Source organism: Silene latifolia, chromosome Y (assembly GCF_048544455.1).
Source record: "Silene latifolia isolate original U9 population chromosome Y, ASM4854445v1, whole genome shotgun sequence".
NCBI lineage: Eukaryota > Viridiplantae > Streptophyta > Magnoliopsida > Caryophyllales > Caryophyllaceae > Silene > Silene latifolia.
The window spans coordinates 150,353,967-150,367,713 of record NC_133538.1 but is presented as its reverse complement, the minus strand read 5'-3'; positions in this window follow the sequence as shown (position 1 = coordinate 150,367,713).

Below are 13,747 nucleotides of genomic sequence, written 5' to 3'. Positions count from 1 at the left end.
GACATGCTCGCAATCTAACGTGGAATCCTCTCCTACAAGACCATTAATGAGATGCAAAAAGGGAAATGCGCATAAAGAGAAACAAGGGTTGTAGCGGGGCTAGGTGACGGGACGAAACGGGTTTGGTGCAAGCACCATTTTGGAAAAATGTGGAGGTACACATCAAGAAGTTGCCAAAATTCTATTCCTTACACTTTATTACAACAAATGAGTAACGTCCATACCCTAACAAAAATTCGGTTTCCCAAATTATGCAAAAATTGTGCAAACACGACTCACTTTGGAAAAACATAAAAATCATCACCTTATTGCAACAATTGAGTAACGTCAACACCCTAACATGAAATCGGCTTGCCAAATTCAAGCAAAAATTGTGTAAACCCGACTTACATTGGAAAATCATCATATGCCCCTTTATTTTTCAACGCCTTTGTCTACTCCTTAATGACGGATGAGGAGTGTTGCATGGCTTTTTCTCATCAAACAAGGTATAAGTGAAACAAAATTTTCTTCTTTTCTATTTTTTTTCTTTTCTTTTCAAAACCTCTTTATTCAAAGCAATGCCAATTGAAACCATTGTTCCGACTCAAGTGGATTGTACACATCCACTAATCAAAGACTCGGGTCCCCTTCATCATACTACCAAAACTCATAGACAACTTTCTTGATCAAGGTCGGTTGTTTTTGGGTTGTAGTTAGTATTGTAGGTGTCAAATGAAAGGTTAAGGCTCAAAAGCGGTAAGCAAAAACGGTCCTAGACTAAAGGGTCGAAAATTAAGCTTATTTGGCAATGTAAGGCTCAAGAACGAAATGCAACGAGTTGTTTCAAATTATGCACACAAATGAACATCTCATGGTAAAAAAGCAGAAGACGCCACGCTTATGGGTAGTGATGTGACATGCCACGCAAGGAGCCTACTCACACCTAAGGGAGACCGGGCATAGATGTACCGGTCCCAAGGAGGCTCTAGATCTCACATGTAAGTGGCTATGTCAAAATCTAGGTCTAGACTACGGTTTAGGTCTCACATGGTGGTCAATACTTTCTGGTTTAGCCTCATTTCCCGGGTATTTGCAAGCAAATACCCTAACAAGGAGGTCAATGGGTTCAAGCCACTAAGAGGGGAAAGACACGGCCAAGACGGTATAATCATAGGGGTATCATGCTCCCTTCCTAGACCACATTTGTTAGAAATATGTACACACAAGATGCAAATAGAAACTAAAGCACAAACAACTATTTACAAGACCCCCGATGCAATTCTAAACTAACAACAAGAGTAAACATGCAAACAATTTTTCTAACCTAGCAGCACGTCAACACATAAACCAAGTTCGAAAATGGAACATCTGTTGGAATATGTGTCCTCCGACAATAATGCGATCACAACTGTTGATCATGATGATCACATGTTTAAGTCTCATTTTAAAGAATACAATTGGGAAGTAATATTTTATCACAATCGGTCCATACATATCGGTAATGATTGGCTGACTAGAGTTTCACATTACTGTCGTGCGACGGTGGTGACCAGTTGATCCCCTTAGGACATACCTAAAGGGTAACACTCTTAATTGATCATTTAATTGATCGTATGACGATACGGGTTAATTAAATTACTTAAAATTGACGGACGATTTTGGAAGTAAAATTTATGTGTCTCATTGTAATTTGATTAAATTAGATACGGTCTAAGTAATCGAATTGTTTTATTACTTAGATGAAATTATTGTTTAAGGAAACAATTGCATTTGAATGAATAAATTATTATAAATACAAGATGTTGTGATTTATAATTGGTAAAATATTTTGGTACAAGTAATTATGAATTACTAAGTCGATTTTTGTATATGACGTATTTTTATTAATGCGTTGATTTTTAATATGTTAAAAATACATAACAATTTTATGTGACATGTGACATGTGACATGTGACATGTGACATATGACAAATTGACAAATTAACAAAGATAAAATGGAGTCCATTTTATCTCTAATGTCCGAAATTAAGGGGAGTATTAGGAATATATTGTGTTGATTATGTTAGTGGTAAACATAATCATTTCCTTCTAAACCTAGCCATGCAACCCTACTTGCTCTTGTGAAGACCACCTTGTGCATGCATTAGTCCCTTTCCTTCCCCCTTACCCGGTTTTTCAAAGAGCAAGGCCAAGGGTGTTTTGCTCTATAATTTATCTTATACACTACATCAAAACACTTGTGTATTCAATATTCATTCATCATCTAAAATAAGAGTTTTAGTGAGATAATATCTTCCTCCTCCTCCCTCTCTCTTAACCGAATTATTGAGAGACAAAATAATATTTTGGGTCAATTTTTATACAAAATTAATATTGTTCTAGTAATAATAATATTAATTTTATTAAGTTGTTACTTTGGGTATAAAACCTTGGGAGGGATTCTCTACTTGAATCCTTGTTCATCCACTTAAGGAAGCTCAAGAACAAGTGAGTAGGTGAACTCACTTGTGCCCATATAAACCGAAATATCAATGTGAGATGATGATTTCTTCTTTAATTATATTATTGCTTGCATGCATAAGATCATCTTTTAATTTTATGACTAAATTAAAATTATAACATTATGAATATGTTGAGTAAAGAGATATAGATTACTAACAAACGGTATCAAGAGCCTTGGTTGTTTGCATGCAAATCGGTTATAGTTTTTCCGAGTTATACGATTAACATATAAAACTTGTAAATTTGTGTTATTATGATATATCACAAAATAAATTATGCATGTTAAAGTTTCTGATCCTAAAAATGTATTTAGGATATTTTGGTTAATATGTGGATTTTTATTGTTCATCTTATATAATAATGGCATTAAAAATGTGATTTTATGATTAAAATGTCATTTTCGGACTAAAATTAGCTAAACTTTGAATTTTCCAGTGGTTTTTGGATATGTTTCATATATATTATTTTTAGATTACCTGTAAATTTTCATAAATTTTTGGAGTTCTTATGCTCGAAATATGGATTTTTCATGATAAAAATCGAATTTAAATGAAAAATAGGTTAATATGAGATAAATTTCGAATCTGGTCATAGAAATTTAGTATGTTGTCACATGCCATTTTACAAGATTTATGTAAAATAATAGGCTATATTGAAGTCTTTATGCATGATTTATGAATTTTTGATAAAAAATAGCATAAATAGTGACTTAATTAGTGAATTATTGCTAAAACATACTTCATGACTAAGGAAAAACGTCACATGTTGCATTTTATTACCTATTTCAGATCTAAAATTGAAAAGTTGATGAATATAATTTTTCTCATGTTTTTATGATTATAATTGATAAATCCGATAAACCGCAACATAGTTTTTCCGATAAATATTCGAAATTATAACCTAAGGTTTTTGAATATTATGAGTGTCATGGTATTTTTCCAGAATTTTCAAGAGTTTAAATTTCAAATTTCAAATTTATTTGAATTTTTGGTGATTTATTTGAAGTTTATAGCATTTTATTGTTATTTTGGGTCCATTAATGAACAATTTTAAGAAATACAAGTTAATTATGGTCAAATAGTTAGTGGAGACTAAATTTTGAGTCCTAAGTGGTTAGGGTAATTAACTTGTGCATAAATATGAATTTATATAATTTATTGTGATTTTAAAAGGTTGAATCACGCAAATCTGTAAAAACCGTTAAATATACGATATTGGCTCCTTAAAGGCGATTTAGCATAAAATTGGGCATGTTCATACATATTATAATGCTGCATTTTATTTATGATTGTCATAATTTTATTTTATGTAATTTTTGAATTATGTAATTTACTTAGTATGGCCTTAGTTTTTAATTGGTATTACCCGAAATGTATGGGAATATCGATTCGGTTGTAATTTATTGTGATCTCGTATCACCGTTTTGTAATTTAATAGATTTATTTTTATTTTAATTACAAATGTATAATAGGAAATTATGTAATTTGTTATGTAATTTATTTGTTCCGGAGTTCCTTGAAGACGGTGTCACACAAGAAGGCGATACATAAAGACGGTGTTACCTCGAGATGCGTGCCAAAACCGAAGTTCAAGGGACCAATGGAGTTGGTTTCCGAATATGTAATAGTTAATTAGATTTTCTATTTTTAGGAAGGCTATACTAGGATTTATTTTATGCTTTGCATTTTTATTTATATGTTGCATGCATCGCTAAATCGCCATAACTAAAACATGCATCATCTCTTAATCGAGTTTATCGACCGTGTCAATTAGAATTATCGTAGTTCACCGCTTTAGTTCACTTAAAACGTGATAGATAATAAACTGACATGACCTCTCGCTAAAAATAAACAATTGAGACATAGCCTTACCAAAAGGTAGAAACCATAAAAACCTATTTCGCGAGGGAGTGCACTCGGCCATCCCGGGGTACAAACCTTGTTACGTAGGGGAAGTGGGTGATAAATGTCTATCCACCTAATTCATGTGTATGAGGGTTTCATCGGCCATCCCGTGCCCAAGTTAATGTGAATTTGGATCATGGACACATTTATTCGAAATTTGGATTGACCTCAACGGAAGTATTCGTGACCGTAGTCGCATGTGTTCCGGGCTATAGATAAACATTAGAGTAATTTTATCGACCAAGAGTTCTAAAAGTAGAATCGATTAAAAGTTAATCCACCGAGTTATATTAATAAGGGTTTCATCGGCTATCCCGTGCCTAAGTTGATATGAATTTGGGTCTTGGAATCATTTATCTAAGTTGGGTAGAGGTCACTAGATAAATGCAATAAAACTTGTTTAATTTTTTTTACGAGTATTATTTTTAAAACGACATATGTTTTATTCCTTCTATTTTGTTTTGTAGACCGCTTTTATTTCTCATAACAAATGGCCAATCCAAACACCAACGCCACGCCTCTCACTAATACTTTATGGCTCCGATCCTTCATGGATCGTTATAAACTTGAAAAGAATGGGTCAAATTTCTCCGATTGGGATACCCAACTCAAATTAGCCACCCAAGGTGACGACAAGCTTCGTTACTTTACCAAGGCCTCTCCACCCGAACCTAACACTAGGTCGACTGCCGCCACTAGGGAAGCATATGAGGCTTACCATAAGGAGTCCGCCGTAATGAAAAATGTGTTGATCTTTGCGATGGAGGCGGATCTCCAAAGGAGAGCCTTTAAGATGAGCACCGCTAATGAAATCTACTCCAAGCTTGTGACAATGTTTTCACAAACTCCGCGGATCGTCCAATATGAGGCGGCCGCGGCATTCTTTGATCTCGACTTCAAAGAGGCCAAAAGGTTAACCCTCATGTGCTCAAATTAATCGAGTTAGTCGAGACTTTGAAGATTCAAAAAGTTGAAATCCCCAAAGAACTCATTGTAGATAGGATTTTACACTCCTTATCCAAAGTCAAGGCATATGTTCAATTCCGGGTAAATTTTAACATGCAAGACAAGGACGTGTCTCTTGAAGAATTGCACAAGTTACTTGTGCAAGCTGAAAGAGACATGGGGTTAAATGTCAGCCCACCCAAGGATGTGCTTAACATAAGCACCAAGAGTAAGGGGAAGTTCAAAAAGAATGGGAAGAAAGGTAAGAAGCAAGCTCCCACTTTCACCAAAGCTAAGACTTATGAAGCTAACACTTCCAAAATCAAGAAGGGTCCTCTTGATAAATGCCATTATTGTAATGGTGTTGGACATTGGAAAAGAAATTGTTCCAAATATCTTGGTGACATCAAAGTTGGAAAGATCACTCCAGTAGGTAAATGACTATCCTTTCTTTTATGTTTCTAATTCAACTATGGTATTGTGATACAAAGTTGTGATAATGTATCCCCTTTTTATTGTAAATAGGGCCTCCACCAAGCAAGGACAAGGGAAAAGAAAAGCAAGCTTGAGAAACCATCGAGAAGCTAGGAGTAGCTTCCATGAAGCTTGTCTTTTTATTTTCTTATTTTAATCTATGTTTCGGATTTTAGAACCTTTTGATTTCCGTGTTTGACATGGAAATGTATTTTGGATATTGGTTGTATTTTGGATAATGGTGGCTTGGTTTGCAACCCAAGTCACCCGTTTTATCGTATTTTATCCTTGTTCTAAAATTCGTCTTTATCCGCTTGCTCATAGAAACATATGATAATTCACTTAAAGTGATCTAATTGACAACTATAATGATGGGATTCATTATATGTCCACAAGCTTAAGTCTTGTATATGATCAATTATAAAGTCAAATTGAGTTGATGAACTCTCTTAAAGGAATGTCAATCACCAAGTACACTCATCAAATTTAAAACAATTAGTCAACCTATGAGATAGTCCTCCTTATACTTCAAAATCATTATTTGTGTCTCATAAGCTATCTTTGAATCTCTAGTGTATTCATTCTAAAAATAGAGTGGGAGAAAAATGAGGACACAACACCAATTTGTGTACTTGTGTAAATGAGATCTACGCAAGGGAGAATGATTTGAATAAAGGTATCTATTTATATAGTATACCCAATAGATGAGATCTATGGTCTCGAATAGATATACATGACAAAAGAGACCAAGTGAAGTAATCAAAAGAATATGTTCTCAAGATAACTACACGAGGAGACCAAAAGAAAGTTTTGGAAGAAAAATGACTAATTTAAAGTCTTAACCAAAAGTTATGACTAAGTTTATGAACAACTTTTGACCAATAGTTTCAATATTGATATTTACTTAAGAGCCTAAATAAAAGAAAGTTGCATCTTCGAAAATAAGTGAGATTTATGACCAAAAGGTTGCAAATGTTGATATGCCGATATCCACAAAAGCTGAGTTAAGTATTAAGCTCGCTAATGTCATTACTTAACCTCATTATGAAAGTTAAATGGTTAAACCTCCTTCCGAAAGGGTATCTTGAAGGACGTGTATTAGATATAATTCACATTTGAATAATGACATTGCTACGCATCATCACAATATGAATGAGTTAAGAGATTAGAATCTCTTTTCATAAGGTTAAGATGAAACCTCTTCAAAATAGGTATTTTGAAAGGATATGATGGGAACATATATGGTTTTTATCTTAATAACTTGGCAAAGCAAAATATATTTCAATTCTTGAAAATGTTTCGATTGAGTAGTCAATTACGAAACATGTGGAATTAAGTGGGAGTTTAGAAATTATCATGTAAAGACATGGAATTTAGTGGGAGCAATCATCTTGTAAAATTTATAACTCACTAACTCATTGATAATGATGAGCTAATACCTTCTTTCACAAAGAAGTATTTGAGTTTTCAATTCTAGATGAAAATGGACTATGATGAATCCAATTACATCACGAGATGTTGGATAAGTATTGAGATATACACATCGAATCAACGAGAAACATAGGTTATTCATGTCAATGAAAATGGAATTGCCATTAGCAGTCATGGTCGTTCATTGAACCTAAGAATGGTTGATCTCATGATTATTAGTTACTAATGTTTCCGCCATTAGAATAATCATGCACATGTCCAATAATGAATCATATGCATAAGTGGCAAGCCATAGAAGAAACGTCATGAATTCTCGAGGAGAATTCGATGAGCGATTTCAGTGTTGGACAGAACACTCTGTTATGTGTCAAGAGGTTGCACATATTAAAGTTCGAACAACACGTAAGGATTTATGAAAATCCTAAGCCTTTCAAGCTAAAAAGTGAAATACAAGGTTTGGAAATGTACTTAGTTGAAGTAAGAAGTTACTCAAAAACTAATATTTCCTAATATGCTAGGACTTGTGAGAAGTGCTAGGCTAATTATCTTGACAATTGTTGCAAGACTCTGCAAAACATTTACCTAGTGCATTATGAGTGGGTGGAGTACTTGATCAGTGCAAGTTATATCATTCACCGCAAATTCATTGGTTATGTGATAATCGACAGAGAAGTTCTTTCAAGATAAAGAACCCAAACCAAGGTTGGAAACCTATATGTGTACTTGGTAAGGTTCATGCTATGATAGATAACATGAATGTAAAGGAAAATGCGATTATAAGAAGTTTGAACACATGGACACATGGTATGTTAAACTTCTATTGCAATCAACAAGTGTTTACACACTTACGATATGCATCACAAGGTTGTAATATGGTATTGACTACCCGAATGTGATGTCGAAATTTGTCGTTTGAGTTATTATTAACTCACCTTATACTTTGTTACATCCAACGGGTTGTAGAGACAATTGAACTCCGTTTAAGTGAACACGGATTAGCATTGTATTCGCCCATAGTTACTTACATGAGGTGACGTCTCGAAGTGAATAGAATGTGATGCGATTGATGGCAAGTTCAAGTGCCATGGAGTCATATGAGAATGACTAGTCGATCACATAGGCAGACTGTTAGGAACATTTTGTCGGGCCTTATGACCGCTTATAGAGTTCTGGGAAATTTATATAGCCTGGTCGTGGCGAGAGCTAATATAGTATTATAATGAGTCGATTCTTTTTGACTAAAGACTATTCGCCTAAGGTGGCGGTGGCACAGTTTCAGATTAACTTTGATTTGTGTTACTACGACCTTCGTAAATGGGGTCAAATGGGCATATTTTGGGTTATGATGGCTGTGACTAGTCGAAGGGAATGAGTGCGATAGGAATTGTCCACCCCTAGTCAGGGTTATAACAATATCTCAGGGCCACTCGAGGAGTAATGAACTGGAAATGCGTGGCCACGCTCGGTAGATAAATCCGGTCAATCAGTTATTCTCCAAGATCGAGGAAACCACTCTCGATATGATCACTTGCAAGTACGACCTGAAAGACACCTTGCATTGAGTGGGAGATAGTAATAGGACAAGAGAATTGGTGACGCACACTTGTCGAGGACAAGTGGGAGATTGTTGGAATATGTGTCCTCCGACAATAATGCGATCACAACTGTTGATCATGATGATCACATGTTTAAGTCTCATTTTAAAGAATACAATTGGGAAGTAATATTTTACTGTCAACTGGTCCACACATATCGGTGATGATTGGCTGACTAGAGTTTGACATTACTGTCGTGCGACGGTGGTGACCAGCTGATCCCCTTAGATCATACCTAAAGGGTAACACTCTTAATTGATCATTTAATTGATCGTATGACAATACGGGTTAATTAAATTACTTAAAATTTACGGACGATTTTGGAAGTAAAATTTACGTGTCTCATTTTAATTTGATTAAATTAGATACGGTCTAAGTAATCGAATTGTTTTATTACTTAGATGAAATTATTGTTTAAGGAAACAATTTCATTTGAATGAATAAATTATTATAAATACAAGATGTTGTGATTTATAATTGGTAAAATATTTTGGTACAAGTAATTATGAATTACTAAGTCGATTTTTGTATATGACGTATTTTTATTAATGCGTTGATTTTTAATATGTTAAAAATACATAACAATTTTATGTGACATGTGACATGTGACATATGACAAATTGACAAATTGACAAACATAAAATGGAGTCCATTTTATCTCTAATGACCGAAATTAAGGGGAGTATTAGGAATATATTGTGTTGATTATGTTAGTGGTAAACATAATTATTTCCTTCTAAACCTAGCCATGCAACCCTACTTGCTCTTGTGAAGACCACCTTGTGCATGCATTGGTCCCTTTCCTTCCCCCTTACCCGGTTTTTCAAAGAGCAAGGCCAAGGGTCTTTTGCTCTATAATTTATCTTATACACTACATCAAAACACTTGTGTATTCATTATTCATTCATCATCTAAAATAAGAGTTTTAGTGAGATAATATCTTCCTCCTTCTCCCTCTCTCTTAACCGAATTATTGAGAGACCAAATAATATTTTGGGTCAATTTTTATACAAAATTAATATTGTTCTAGTAATAATAATATTAATTTTATTAAGTTGTTACTTTGGGTATAAAACCTTGGGAGGGATTCTCTACTTGAATCCTTGTTCATCCACTTAAGGAAGATCAAAAACAAGTGAGTAGGTGAACTCACTTGTGCCCATATAAACCGAAATATCAATGTGAGATGATGATTTCTTCTTTAATTATATTATTGTTTGCATGCATAAGATCATCTTTTAATTTTATGACTAAATTAAAATTATAACATTATGAATATGTTGAGTAAAGAGATATAGATTACTAACAACATCCTCATCAACAAAGCCTATCCTCCTCTATATATACAACAACTTGTAAAAGAAAAGGAATGGGGAAAGGAGAAAGAGATAAGAAAGATCAAACGTGGCGGTCTTCTAGTCTCCTAATGCCTCCAATGTCCCGTATGTGCCTGTGCCACTTGTTAGATAACATATATATACAATGCAATATTTTTTTGAATTTTTTTTTTTGAAATTTTTTAATTTTTAGGCATTTTCTTGAATTTTCTTAAATTTAAAAGTATATATATATATATATATATATATATATATATGGATATTTACAAATGCACATTATATACAAATATATATGAAGTAGATATTTCCCTCCCCACACTTAGAAGTTGCATTGTCCTCAATGGAACAAAGCATAGGGAGAGAATAGGAAAAGAAATAACATATTTTTGAATTTTTGAAATATTGAGAATTGAAAACATATTTTTTTTTTTGTTTTTTTTTTTTTATGATTTTCGAAAGCAAGGAACATGTTTTTTTTAGCCTCCTCCCCACACTTGTTAAATACAACATCCGGTGACGGAGGAAGTGTGATTAGGAGGCAAGTTTATAAAAATAAAAGCAACATATTTTTGGATTTTGTTGATTTTGGAAAATTAAAAACATGTTTTTGTGTTTTCTTTGAATTTATGGAATTTCCTCCCCACACTTATCTATTTACATAGTGTGCGGAGGAGATTCGGAAAACAAATTGTATATTTTTGTGATTTTTGATTTTTCAATAATTTTTTTTTTTTGCATTTTGAAATGGGTATGCAATGCATGAACAATCCTATATGCTATATTGAAATTACGTTGCAAAGTACACTAAATGAATGCAATTCCTATATGTGACAATATTTTACAAAATTTAAATCTAATGCAAGCCTAAATGGATGCAACTAAATGGTTTACTAATCTGTTTTCTTACCTAATAAAAAAAATGATTTACTAATCTAAATATATTACAAGTAACCTAAATGTATACAAAAAATAAATATGAATGAGAGAGTTTGGATTAAGGGAGGGATCATACTTGGCTTTGGATTTTCAAGGTGGGAGCAAAGATCAAGGCTCATTCGATATCCGAGCCATAGTCTACTTGTTCTTGTTCCGGATCTTCATCATCATCATCAACATCAACACATTTTCCTTTTCCGCGGCCATCATCATCATAGCCGCCTTGATAACCAACGTTTCCGTAGACGCCACTTCCTCCATATCCACTTCCACTACCACCAAATCCACTATCATGAGCATCAAACCCACTCCCGCCATAGCCACTATCTTCCACCTCGAATCCACCTCCACTTCCTCTATATCCACTACCACTACAACCAAACCCTCATTGACTTCCATGATGGTCATAATGAGCATCCACATTGATGGTAGGGTTGTAGCCTCCCACACCCGACCCTCCTTGGACATTAAAGACCCCTCCCAAACCACCATAACCGCCTCCTTGGTTGTAATCATATCCTCCACTAGTTTGGAAAGAAGGGGCACTATAATAGTCAGGGTGCAAGTTGAGCCCGCCATGAATTTCCGGATGGGTGTACCCTCCATTTGGTAAGTTGAAGTAAGAGGGAAAAGGGCCATCGGGGGGGGGACCATGCTTCGGGAAGCGTAGTCCTCATAGATCGGGTAGTTTCCAAGGGCTTGATTCACGTAGATTCTATCAATTTTTTGGTGTGCTCGGCCCAAGGAATCACCGACTTGCTCAAAGCGTTTGCCGATGTGGGTGCGGAAGTCATCTGAAGAGGTTTGCACCTTCCCAATCCCGAGGTTCATTTGCTCCATAAGCTCCATTACTCGGGGATCTACGGTTTGGTATTGGGAAGGTTAGGCGGAGGAAGAGGTACCGGTAGAAGGAGGGGCAACGTAAGTGACGGATGATGGTGTTGTCCCTCAGGCATCTCTTCCGTAGGAAAGGGCACTACAGGCTTGTTCATATGTCGTAGGAGCGGGAGTTTGGGTTAGGGGAAGGAGGTAGCTTTGTTGGTCCGGCTCAAGAGTGATAATATGGGCATTTGGGAGGGCAATTGAGGTGAAAGTTTTCCGGATCAAGAGGTATGTCCTCTTATCCTCCCAATTATAACGAATGAAGTCAAGAGAGGTCAAATGGTCATTATTAATCGTGGTAATTCCCTCAACCGGTTTATGCCGCGACTCGACAAATCCCACCGTGCTCTTGGCAATTTGGGTGATTAAACCCCTTATCGCAATTGGCGAGTTGGTTCCGATGTTATTCCCAAGCTTTTGCATATGCAAGACCATCAAATGGGCAATGTTTATTTGGTAGCTCTTGGGTTGTTGCGTAAGAAAACTTCCTAGAATGGCTAGCTCATCGTATCGCATATTGTGAGACTCATACCTCCCGAATATGGTCCAACCCATAGAATGATGCCAAGTCCGGATGATTGGGTTGTGAATATGACTCTCTTTCATTTTAGGTTCATCCTTAACACTCTCCCCTGAAATTGCCTTCCAAAACTCATTTTGGTCAAAAGTTGTCTGGGGAGTATGGCTTCCCGTACATGGCAACCCGAAAATATTAGCAAACCTAGCAAGGGTTATTTCCACCATTTTGTTCATCAAAAGGAAAGATATGCTATTTATCTTACTCGTGTTCTTGTTCTTATCCACTTCTAGGGAGCACAAAAATTCAAGGGTGATCCTTTCGAAGGTTTGTCGACGCAAATTATACAAGGCTCCTATCCCGACCCCTTGGAACAATTTTTCACACTCGGTATCCCACCCAAGTCTACGCAAAGTATTGCGACAAATAAATAGAGTAGGTATAATTAAACTAGACTTTAGGTGAGCAAACCTTATCTTGTGTGCCTCACTAATGAAGATGACCTCCGGGAAGGATGGGTCGGGTTCTATTCCGGTTCCACTAGAGCTAGCCTCGGCCCTAGTCCCCTTGCTTGGTGCCATCTTTCTCACAAAAATTGCCTTACCTTCTTACCCGAGTGAAAACTCAAATTTTTTACACCAAAAGGCTTAAAAAAGGACAAGTAAAACTTAAACAACAAAGCAAGAGTATAGAACTTACCCGAAAATTGATGTGGAAATTTCGGATTTCCCTAACCCTAGATTTTTAAGTGATGATTTTGGTTGTTTTTTTGGTGTTTTTAGGATGAAAAATGAGCCTTGGGGTGAAATTATATGGTTAGAAGGTAACTTGAGTTGATAAAAATGGTGTTTTGTTGAAGATTTGATGAAGTTGAGGTTGAGTTGGTGAGGAAAAATGGTTTGATTGTGTTTATTATTTGTAGAGAGAGAGAGAGAGAGAGAGAGTGAATTTGATAAAGTGGTAAGAAAATGAGAGATGAGGAGAGTATATGGTATCCCGCAGGTGGGTCTGGGCCGGTTTGGGACCGGCCGCCGGTCGACCGGCTTAGATCCTTGGTGGGTTTTTGATTTTTGCAATTTTTCTTCAATTTGAATCAGCGGGTTTTGTGCCGGTCATTGACGTCCGCGGGTGAGCCGGCTGGTAACCCTCCTAAATTCCTCTATTTTTTCTAAGGCAAGCTGAAGGGACTCTCAGCCGGTAGACCGGCTGCCGGCCGGCCGGCTGGGAGTCCTCCTTTTCTTC